The sequence below is a fragment of the Lichenostomus cassidix genome, unplaced genomic scaffold (genome assembly GCF_008360975.1).
Source record: "Lichenostomus cassidix isolate B80296 unplaced genomic scaffold, HeHo_3.0 HiC_scaffold_463, whole genome shotgun sequence".
Classification (NCBI taxonomy): domain Eukaryota; kingdom Metazoa; phylum Chordata; class Aves; order Passeriformes; family Meliphagidae; genus Lichenostomus; species Lichenostomus cassidix.
The window spans coordinates 17,874-28,235 of record NW_028148033.1 but is presented as its reverse complement, the minus strand read 5'-3'; the positions used below and the strand labels follow the sequence as shown (position 1 = coordinate 28,235).

Genomic DNA, 10,362 nt, shown 5'->3' with positions numbered 1-10,362 from the left:
GCCGAACCCAACCGCACCGAGCCCGGCTCAGGCGCACGGAAATTCAGCTGCGCTCGCATTCCCGCCTGGGTAAAGTGTCGAGGAATCTGCTGAATTCCGACACACGAGCAAGAGCAGCAGCAGAAGCTCCACATAAAATTCATTCCCTTCCCTCCCCTCCCGGAACCGCCACAGTCACGAGAGGCAAAGACACTGACAGGACACCGGAACTTTATTTGCTTCCAAAAATCCTTGATGGCTTTCTCCCGAAAGACACTAGTGACACCTCAAGCACATCCCACAGCATCGCCGCACTTCAAAGCCCCGGCGGGATGGCGCAGCGATTCCAAGCCGTTCCTGTGGCAAGCGCTCCTCCCCGGCAGACGCCCCGGGGGCTTTCACGGCCATTTATCATTTATCAGGGCAGTCAGCGCCTAATGAAGCGCCGCCCGAGCCTGCGCTCCCGCTGGGAGCCATCGGCGCGATGCCCGCGGCTCCCGGCAGCGGCGAACACCGAGCGCCGGTGCCGAACGTCAGGCGGCGCCGCTTTTCCGCGCAGCGCCTCGGCCCGGCGCGCGCCGCCTCAGGGAGCCGAGCCGAGCTCCGCCGAACAGCCGACGTTTACCGAAAAAAGCCGAGTCCAGTCGAACAGCCGACGTTTACCGAAAAAAGCCGAGTCCAGTCGAACAGCCGACGTTTACCGAAAAAAGCCGAGTCCAGTCGAACGGCCGACGTTTACCGAAAAAAGCCGAGTTCAGCCGAACAGCCGACGTTTACCGAAAAAAGCCGAGTCCAGTCGAACAGCCGACGTTTACCGAAAAAAGCCGAGTCCAGTCGAACAGCCGACGTTTACCGAAAAAAGCCGAGTCCAGTCGAACAGCCGACGTTTACCGAAAAAAGCCGAGTCCAGTCGAACAGCCGACGTTTACCGAAAAAAGTCGGGAAAAGCCGGGAAATGCCGAGTTCAGCCGAACAGCCGACGTTAACCGGACAATGCCGAGGTCAGCCGAACTGCCGATTTCCAGCGAACCCACCCGAGTTCAGCCGAACTCCCGGCTTCTACCGAACCCGCACGGACCAAACGGAGCGCACACGGACTCAGGCGACCTCAGGCGCGCCAAGCTCAGCGCGTAACATCCTTGTTACGGCTCTTAATGGGGATATTTATTTCACCGCGCGTAAGACACGCCGTGGCGTTCCTGGGATCAAGCCCTGCAGCACCTCTGCAAACCGCAACAGCGCCGGATTACAGACACCCAAGGGATTCCCTTGCTCTCCGAGTCCCACACGGCACAGAATTGCTCTTGGCTCCACGGCTGACATGGAGGTGAGGCAGCTGCTTTGCAGCACATGTTCCGTTTGCTCTCAAAGAATCTCATTTTACAGGCTGAAAGGCATAAATATCGCTTAGTCCAGAGAGGTCAGGGGGCAACAAGTGAGGAATCTTTCCAAGGTAAGGCAGGGCATAATAATTGCAACGCAGTTTTGGCTCTATTTGTCCCTGACAGATCAATTTAGCTCAGTTATTGCAGGCATCACAGAGGGGAAGCGGCATGTTTTGTTGACGGGAAGAGTTCTGTGTTGAGGAGTCATCGATTACTGAAATAACAGCCCTGCAGGAGTGGGGGGATTTGCTGAGGGATTCTTAGTAGAACCACCTACACACCTGGCAAAAGCTACCCAGACCTCAAAGCTACCCAGTCCTCTTGTTTTGATTTTTCAGCTATTCAGCTCTTACATGACTGGAGCAGTTGCTCTCCCCAAACCCACCGAATTCATAACTTAGTATTTTCCAGCCCCTAAAGACAGCCCAAACCCTCCAGCTGCAGGGCGCCTATGCACCTGAGCAATAACCCCAACCACACAAAGATAATGTTGCTATCTTTTATATTACTGTTTATATTGATATTACTTTTCTATTTCTCTTCTCTAATACTGTTTTCCCTTGGTGACGATCGGTCCTCTCATGGGTGGTGCCAAGGGAGATGGCTGGGGGACTGAGACCATTTAAGGAGTGAATTGTGTGAGGGATGCACATGGGAAAAAGCAAATGGAAACTGCTGAGAGTGTGGGGACACACTGGTCCCTGCTGGTCCTGTCACAGGGCAGTGCATCATTCCCATAAATTCAGGCAGCTTTAAGCATCAACATAATCTAGTGGAAGGCATCCCTGCCCATGGCAGGCGGGTTGGTGCTACATGATTTTTAAGGTCTTTTCCAACCCAAACCATCTATTGTTGTCAGGATTTACTTTTCATTATCATGTGCTATTTCTATGGAGGTTTCTTTCCTTCAGCATCATCAGCCTCTGGCTCGTCTTGCACTACGAATCTTGCTGGGCAGTTTCAGCTTGTGTTTGTTTAACGCTGTTTGCGTGAGCGCTACGCTGTTTGCGTGAGCGCTACGCTGTTTGCGTGAGCGCTACGCTGTTTGCGTGAGCGCTACGCTGTTTGCGTGAGCGCTACGCTGTTTGCGTGAGCGCTACGCTGTTTGCGTGAGCGCTACGCTGTTTGCGTGAGCGCTACGCTGTTTGCGTGAGCGCTACGCTGGTTGCGTGAGCGCTACGCTGTTTGCGTGAGCGCTACGCTGTTTGCGTGAGCGCTACGCTGTTTGCGTGAGCGCTACGCTGTTTGCGTGAGCGCTACGCTGTTTGCGTGAGCGCTACGCTGTTTGCGTGAGCGCTACGCTGTTTGCCTGGGTTTTGCTCTGTCTTGATGCTTTCTCTGCATTGCTCTGAGCCGTATCGGCAGCTGAGCTGTGGCTCCATTGAAAAACCTGTGTTCTTGGGGTCCTAAAATTTCTCGGGTTTGGATGGGTTTTCCCCAAAAATGCCTCGCAGCCCCGTCACCTTTGCTTTCCAAACCCCCGAATCATTTTAATTAGCCATCCTGGGCTGTTCCCTGATGGAATCACACCATGGTGTTATTGCCTCATCCCTACATCATGTCCTGTCCCTCAGTGATTAGGGCATTTTTTTTCCTTCCAGGAGCAAGAGAGCAGTCCCGGTCCTTGGTCACATGTTGGTGCTGCAGAAGCCTCTGCTTGGGACTGCCTGGGTCCCGGGTGACCCGGGACAGCCGCCTAGGGATGCCACGAAGGTGCCGATGGAGACGCCGGCCACCAACCCCCCAGATGAATTTGGCTCCAGCAGGTGCCAGCAGCAGGCTCTCCAGAGCCAGAACTTCCCAGGACTGCGGGAGTGTGATTCTGGCTGTTCCCAAACCAGTATGTAATGCTACTACTCCCAGAGCTCTACAAAAGAAGAGAGACATTTAGTATGGTTTTGGTTTCACTGGGTGTAAGGTGTTTTTTATTCAGCTTGATAGCTGGATTTCTAGTCGTGTTCAGAGCTTTCAGAGTCTCATCTCACTCACTGGATCTTCCTCGCAGCTCCGGAGAGGAAGCTGTGCAGACACGAAAAGCCAGAGCGATACATCTCTGTGGAGCGCGATACAAATCGCTGTTAGGGGGTGGTCTCTGTCGCCCTCCTGTGGTGAGCCCCGGGTATTGCACCCGCCAACTTTATTGCGCGGTCTCTGTCGCCATCATGTGGTGAAACTGAGGCACTGCACCTGTTATGCTCTTCGGCATCACCTGTGCCCGAGTTAAAGCGCAAACGAGACCATGCGCCAGGCAATAGCACGAGTTTTATTTGACAGTAAATAAGAAACCCGTTTTAGCAGCCTGGCTTCCAATTCAAGAAATGGAAAGCACAGAAGTAAACCGCATTTATAAATGTGAGATGCTTCATGCAGCAAATAAATGTTTTCCTAAGTTTAGTAATTTTTGTTCCTTGTAAAAGGTGGAATTTTAAAGGACTGTTTCAGTGCAGCCCTGCACATCTGCCAGCGCTGCAAATCACACTGGATTCTCCCTGAACCACTAATCCCATCCTCTTTTGGTGGAATTCTCTTCAGGTGGAATCTTGCACGTGTTTGCACTGAACTGAACCTTGATGAGGATAAACTCAGCTTGTCATCTCTCCCCGAAAGCCCCCCTCCCCGATCTCCGCCCCCGCCCACGCCGTGCGCATCTTGCATCCGGACCGGCCGCCGCGGCGGGAGGCGGCCCAGACTCGGCTGCTTCTCCGGGGCCGACGTGCCGGCGAGGGACGCGGCGGGAGCACCGGGAAGAGCCCCCCGAGCCGCCCCCGCCCTAAGCGGCCTCCCCCAGCCGCGCCGGCGCACCCGCGCGCACGGCACCAAGGGAAACGTAGTCCGCGCCTCCGCTGCGCCCTGCGGGGCGCGGGGCACGCCGGGAGCTGTAGTTCCCCGCCGCGGCGGCCGCTGCCGGGCGCGAGGCGCGGGCGGGATGCGGCGGAGGGCAGGGGCGGAGAGGGACGGGGCGGCGGAGCGGGGCTCGGGGGGAGACGGCGGGGAGAGAAGAGCGCCGGGGCGGGACGGGATGGGATGGGACGGGGCGGGGCGGGGCGGGGCGGAACGGGAAGCGGCGCGGGCGCTCGGGGTGATGTACGGGGTCGCTGACGCCGCCCGTCCCCGCAGGTCCCGGCGACTCCCCCGCCGCCAGCGGCCTCCCGCCGCTCGTCCGGGGCCAGCCGCGCTGCTTCCTGCGCTGCACCGTGTCCCGCCTGCCGCGGGCGACCCCGCAGCCGCCCGCCATGCTCCGCCTGCGCTGGTGGGGGGAGAGCTCCGGCGGCACGGTGCTCCAGCCCGCGTCCCGCGCCGGGCAGCCCGCGGGGAGAACCGGCGCCCGCTTGGCCCCGGCAGCTCGCCGCCTAGCTGGCAGGTAGGGACGCTTCGCCCCGGCACACGGCGGGAGCCGGGCCGTTCATTGGGGTTGGGCTAGCACGGGAGGAGATGGGCTTAAGCTGCGCCAGGGGAGGTTCGGCTCGGGCAGCACGGGGAATTTCTTCTCGGAAAGGCTGGTCAGGCGTGGGAATGGGCGGCCATGGGAATGGGCTGCCGTGGGGGGTTCCGAGTGTTCATTTTCTGGTAATCCTGTGGTTATTTATTGTAATTTTTTGCCAGTAATAATGTCTGTAATAACCCTTCTTTACCAGCTGCCTCGTTATAGTCATTTCCTTGTGCAACATAAGGATCACCTCTGGCATCTCTGTCACTGTAGCCAAAAAGTGTGAGTCATGACCGTGAGACTGACCTGGGGATGTTTCTGATTTTTGCAGAGGTGGGTGTTCTCGTCCTGGACGTTCTGAGCAAACCTGATCACTTCCCCCTGGGCAGAGCAGAGATCACCAAACTGTCCCAACTCTCTCCCAGCCACCCCACCAGAGGGTCTTCCGCTGTGGTGTCACCGACATCGGATAAACTCGGAGAGCTGCAGGTAGCTCTGATGTCTTTGCTCGTTACTGTAAATTGTGTGCTGTGCCACTGCTGGAATCAGGTGCGGGACCCAGCTGTACAGGGCACCCTGCAGGCATGCTCTCTGTCCAAGGCATTGCTGAGCTAAGGGAACGAATGGGAAACACATACGGGTAGCGTTCACTGTATTTTATTTAGTGGGGTAGTTGAGGTTAAAGGAGGAAAATATGGTAATCTATACACTGAGTGTTAGTATTGACAGTGGATTTAAAAGTGGATATTTGATTCTAACACTTCACTGGTCTGGAATTGTAGAAGATTTTTGACATCTAGAGTTAAGAAAGCTCTGTCTTGCAGCCCTGGCCCTGGAAAATTGATGATGAAATATAGTTGTCTGAGATTTGAAAGCGTGAAATGAGAAACGAGTAGTTGTACATATGTGACATAGCTGCACAATGTAAATATTATGTTATGTAGAAAAACAACACTTTTCCATTGCACAGCAAGTGAAGTTGCATGCAGTATTTACTGCACTTAAGAACAAAGTAATATTTTCACATAATCTCTTTCAGGTCTCACTGGCTCTAGAACCTCTGCCAGAACCGTGTGACACCAGCAGTTCTGTCCCAACCACAGAGGGAAGTTCAGACGCTGCTGCTGCTCAGGGAAGCAGCAAATCCCAGCTTCCTGCTCCATCCCAGCGGCCCAGGCACACACGGGTGACTGTTGCTGACCAGGAGTCTGTTGGCAGCAGCAAAGCCACAACTCATAGGTACTTTTTCTTTCCTCGTGACAAAACTGTGGTTTATTTTGCAGTTCGGACAGAATTTTTAAGCGATGGCTGTACACTTGTGAGTTGTGGAATGCTTGATCTTTTCAAACGTACATTTCATATGAAATCCAGAATGTTGAGGGTGTCTGAGGTGACAGGGACAGTTTCTTGTCTGATAGAAATTTGCATCTTATGTCGGTTTAGTTCAAGTCACGGAAGTTCACACAAGATGTGCCTCAAATCATGGAATCATAGAGTAATTTGGGTTGGAAGGGATCTAAGGTTCATCTCATTTCATCCCTGCTGCCAGAACACCTTCCACTGTCCCAGGCTGCTCCAAGGCCCATCCAACCTGGCCCTGGACATTTCCTGGGATCCAGAGGCAGCCACAGCTTCTCTGGGCAGCCTGTGCCAGGGCCTCACCATGCTCCAGCAAGGAACTTTCTCCTGATAGCTAATCTAAACCTATCCTCTGTCAGTTTGAACCCATTCCCCCTTGTCGTGTCACAACATGATCTTGTAAAAAAGATCTTTTAAGAAGCTTTGTTTAAAAAATCTTTTACTTGCGGGTTGGGTCAGTCTCTCTGATAGTCTAAGTGGCAGGTGAGGAATCATGAAAATGACATGCCGTGTTTCTTTTCGGAGCATGTCCTGAAGGGAGAGTTTGCAGAGTTTTGAATCCCTTTACCCACCCACTTGGGTTGTTACTGAAATGACATTACATTTTTTACCAGAGGAAAGGACCATTTGCTCTACCAAGAGAACTCTGAAAACATAAAGGACACCTTTCCTGCTTCTCATCACCGTGTGATTTTACCGGATGAACGTCTGAGAATGAATCCTTCAAATCAGCCCCTGTCATTTCCCACCAGCACTGATCCCGAAGCTCTTCCCAGAAGGGACACTCGGGTGCTCTCCGTGCACAACCCGGCTGCGAAAGACCTGCTGTCAGGTTTGTGTGCAGCTGGCTTCGTCTTTGAGATCTCACTACAAACGACTCTTGATGATATTTCGTGTGCCTGTCTGGATATGAAATTTTCTGAAGGGAAAAAGAGACTTCACACCCGCTTGCTGCGTTATAGCCAAAAGGCTTTTACTTGAAAACCACTGCTGCCTGGGCTGGATTGAAATAAGCATTGGAGTTAATGAGTGAAATTAAAACGTATTTAATCCCCAGGGCATCGAGATCTCTTTTAGACAGCTGGAAACATAAGTTTCTTGAATGTAGCCGACACATGTGTTGTTTTTGCACACTGCTTTTAAATTGCATTTGAATGCTGGAATGTAATTTTTCTGCTTATTTCCCAGCTCTCTTGGATCAAGGCAGTAAACTCCGTGATGCCATGGTTGTTTCTGCAATGAAGTCCAGCCCAGACATGGAGATTGAGCTGAACAGAATGTCCCATTTTGTAGAGAGAGACGATTTTAAAGCACCAACAAAGTGAGTTTGGAATGGGGAAAGTGAGACTCAAGCTCCAAAGCATAAATTTTGAGGCTTTATGCAGGAAACTGTAAATAGTGAGATTCATAGGATGTGTTTTAGGATCCATTTAGGATGAAACCAGCACATGATTCAAATGGGAAGTTAATTTCTATCTGTGAATAAATGGCTAAATTTTGTGAATTTATTTTAATCTTTGTGAGGTAAGCCTTGATTTAAGTCACTGATTTTAATTTCATTTCTCAGTATAGTTATATTTAGTTCAGAGTTATTTGACACGGAAATATGGAATGTTGGTAAGGGATAAGAGTAGCGCAAGGAAGTGCAAGTGAAATGGCACTGCATCACAAAGAGCAGCTTTTCAAATGAGTGTAAGTAATTGATGAACTAATGCATGTTTTTTCTTAGGAGAAAAGAAACTTCAGTTTCGTGGTTTTCCTCTGGAAAAATACGAATGTTGCCTGTTGTTCTGTGATAACCACAAAGTAATGTCATTGTCTTTGACAGACAGTGATGCTATCGCAAACTCAGTTTCAATTATCTCTGCTCAAACTGTTCACATTTGCGTTAAAGTAGATTATTTTGGACTTCCTAGAAAAAACAGTAGACCAATTAATGGATCAATCTTGAGTGTGCCTTAATGTCTTTATTTTTCCTTTTACTGCTCTCTGTGCTTCCATCGCTGTTATCCAGGAGCCCAAAAGGCTTAGAGTCCAGTTTCATGCCCACTCCTGAAGATCTCCATCACTTTGGATCTGAAGTTTCAGGTCAGCAATTTGACCTAAACTCTGAAGAAAGAGCAATCCAGTTACTGTTGGGCAGGTGAGTGTGGTGCGCTGGAGGCTACTGTAAAGTTGTCCTTATCTGACCATTTTGTACTGAAAAATGTCTCTTGACTCCTCAAGTTCTCCACATTTTTGGGACTGTAACCAGTGAATTGTGTGCAAGTGATGGAGGTGTCTTATAGCTCAGCTGTGATGCACAGCAACCTGGATAGCTCCAAGTCACTTGGTGTAAAAGCGATGTCTGGAAGATTAACCACAATCTTTGACAAAACTAAGTTATTTTTTAGTTGTAACTATTGTGTCCTAAAATGTTACATAAAGTGAGTACGTAAAACAAATACCATGTTTCTCTGAAGAAGAAGCACTGGAAGTTAAAATTAGCGAGAAACAATATCTATTTTTAATCTTTCTCCAAATATTAAATGTACCTTATTCTCTCATTTTGCATAGCAGGAGCATAAGTGATGCTCCACTGTGTCCACATCAGCACCCTGAACACACAGCTTCTGGGCCAGATATGGTTCAGAATTTCAGTTTGTGTTTCTTGTGCCCTGCACTTACTATTTCCCTGTGGTTTATCATTGGATAACACTGAAGTATTTGCAGATCATAGAAAGATTTGAAACTCACAGCACAGAGGAAAGCCTTAAACCAAACTAACCCAAACTTGTGTCTGAAGATGCTTGTGGTTTTGCCTACTCAGATATACCTTTGTTGCTATTTTTTAATTAAAGTAAACTGTCCTTAAGTCTTACCGGTATCTTAAAGCAGTCCAAAAGGTATAAAGCAGTGAAAGCTAAAAATTAGAGTAGATATTAATTGGTATATTTTACAGTGAAAGTCACCAAGGTCTGGAGTCAGTTGCCCAAAGAGGTTATGGAATCTGCATGGTTCAAGGTACCCAAAATCCAAGTGGACAACTTTTTATTTGCATCCCTTGCCTTCGAGCAGGGGTTGGACTGGATGATCTCCAGAGATCTCTTCTAACCCAAGCTGTGCTGCACTTTTCACGGATTTTGTTTTCCTGTGGGGTGCAGAGATGTTTTCCTGAGGTAACCCTCCCAGCTGGGTCACAGATGTGCTGTGTGAGCACAGCTGGCTCTGTCTGGAACCAGTATAGCCCAAATCCAGGATAAAATAGGCAGTATTGTCCAGATCCCTTAGAGACTGACCGCAGAACACTAAGGTGTGATTCTCTCTCTCGTATCTGCCGTGCTGATTTCTCCCCAGGGCATTTTTGGGATCGAGCAGGTTCTCTGTGGGATTCTCTCTCCCTCGGCGGTGAGGTGTATGACAGTGAACTCGGTGATCCCCATTATGACCAGAGTCTGCTGGAGAGGCTTTTTTACACAGCTCCTGTAAGTGGAGATCCAAAGGAAAATGTGCATTCCCTAACGTGCAGAAAACCAGAGGTTTGCGTGATCAAAAAACCTGCAGATTTCGGTATTTTAAAGCTGAATGAGCATTAGGTATCATACCAAAGCTTGTGACTACATGGGTACTATTGCTTGAAATTAATATTATTAGAAGAACATTGTTAAGACCACCAAGTCAAGCATGGAGTTTGGAAATTGCTGGGATTGAGGCTGTCCAGGAAGACTTTCTGTTTTTCAAATCTCTGGAAAATTTTGGTAGTGTTTTAATTGTTTCAAAGGATGCCATACACAAGTTGTTTTCCATTTATGTATTGTGACCATTATGGATCTCTCTTGACAGTGCTAATTAGCTTCTTATTTATGTGCATTATTTCTGCTTCAGATAACTGATTCCAGTTTGAATGATTTCCTCAGCGATGATGATGTTAAATCCTCACAAAAATTGTCCAAGAAGAAAGTGGGTCCAGTGAGTCCACAGAAGGATTTTCCTGCCTTTGATCAGAACGTGACAGACACTAAACCCAGGTAGTTACATCAGTGACTTCTGTTCTGACCTCATCGAAATTGTACTCCCTTTTTTTTATGATGGAACCAACAGAAGTGTCCCTAAAGATCCAGTTATCAAGTTTAACTTGTACAATACAGTTAGTGTAAAGGTTTTGTGACTTTTTTTTTCCTAATTCGGCTCCAAACAATTATTTCTGATTTTTTTTTCTGACTAACACTGCTG

The 10,362-nt window shown here is 49.5% G+C and overlaps 1 long non-coding RNA gene across 1 annotated transcript; it reads left to right on the top strand.

The window, feature by feature from the left end:
- Nucleotides 1-5,929: 5,929 nt before the first annotated feature.
- LOC146420273 (uncharacterized) lies at nucleotides 5,930-10,151 on the top strand. Its single transcript, XR_014849219.1, has 6 exons — nucleotides 5,930-6,030; nucleotides 6,765-6,982; nucleotides 7,339-7,471; nucleotides 8,165-8,293; nucleotides 9,487-9,614; nucleotides 10,015-10,151. It is a non-coding gene; the product is annotated as an uncharacterized LOC146420273 (long non-coding RNA).
- The last annotated feature ends 211 nt before the right edge of the window (nucleotides 10,152-10,362 follow it).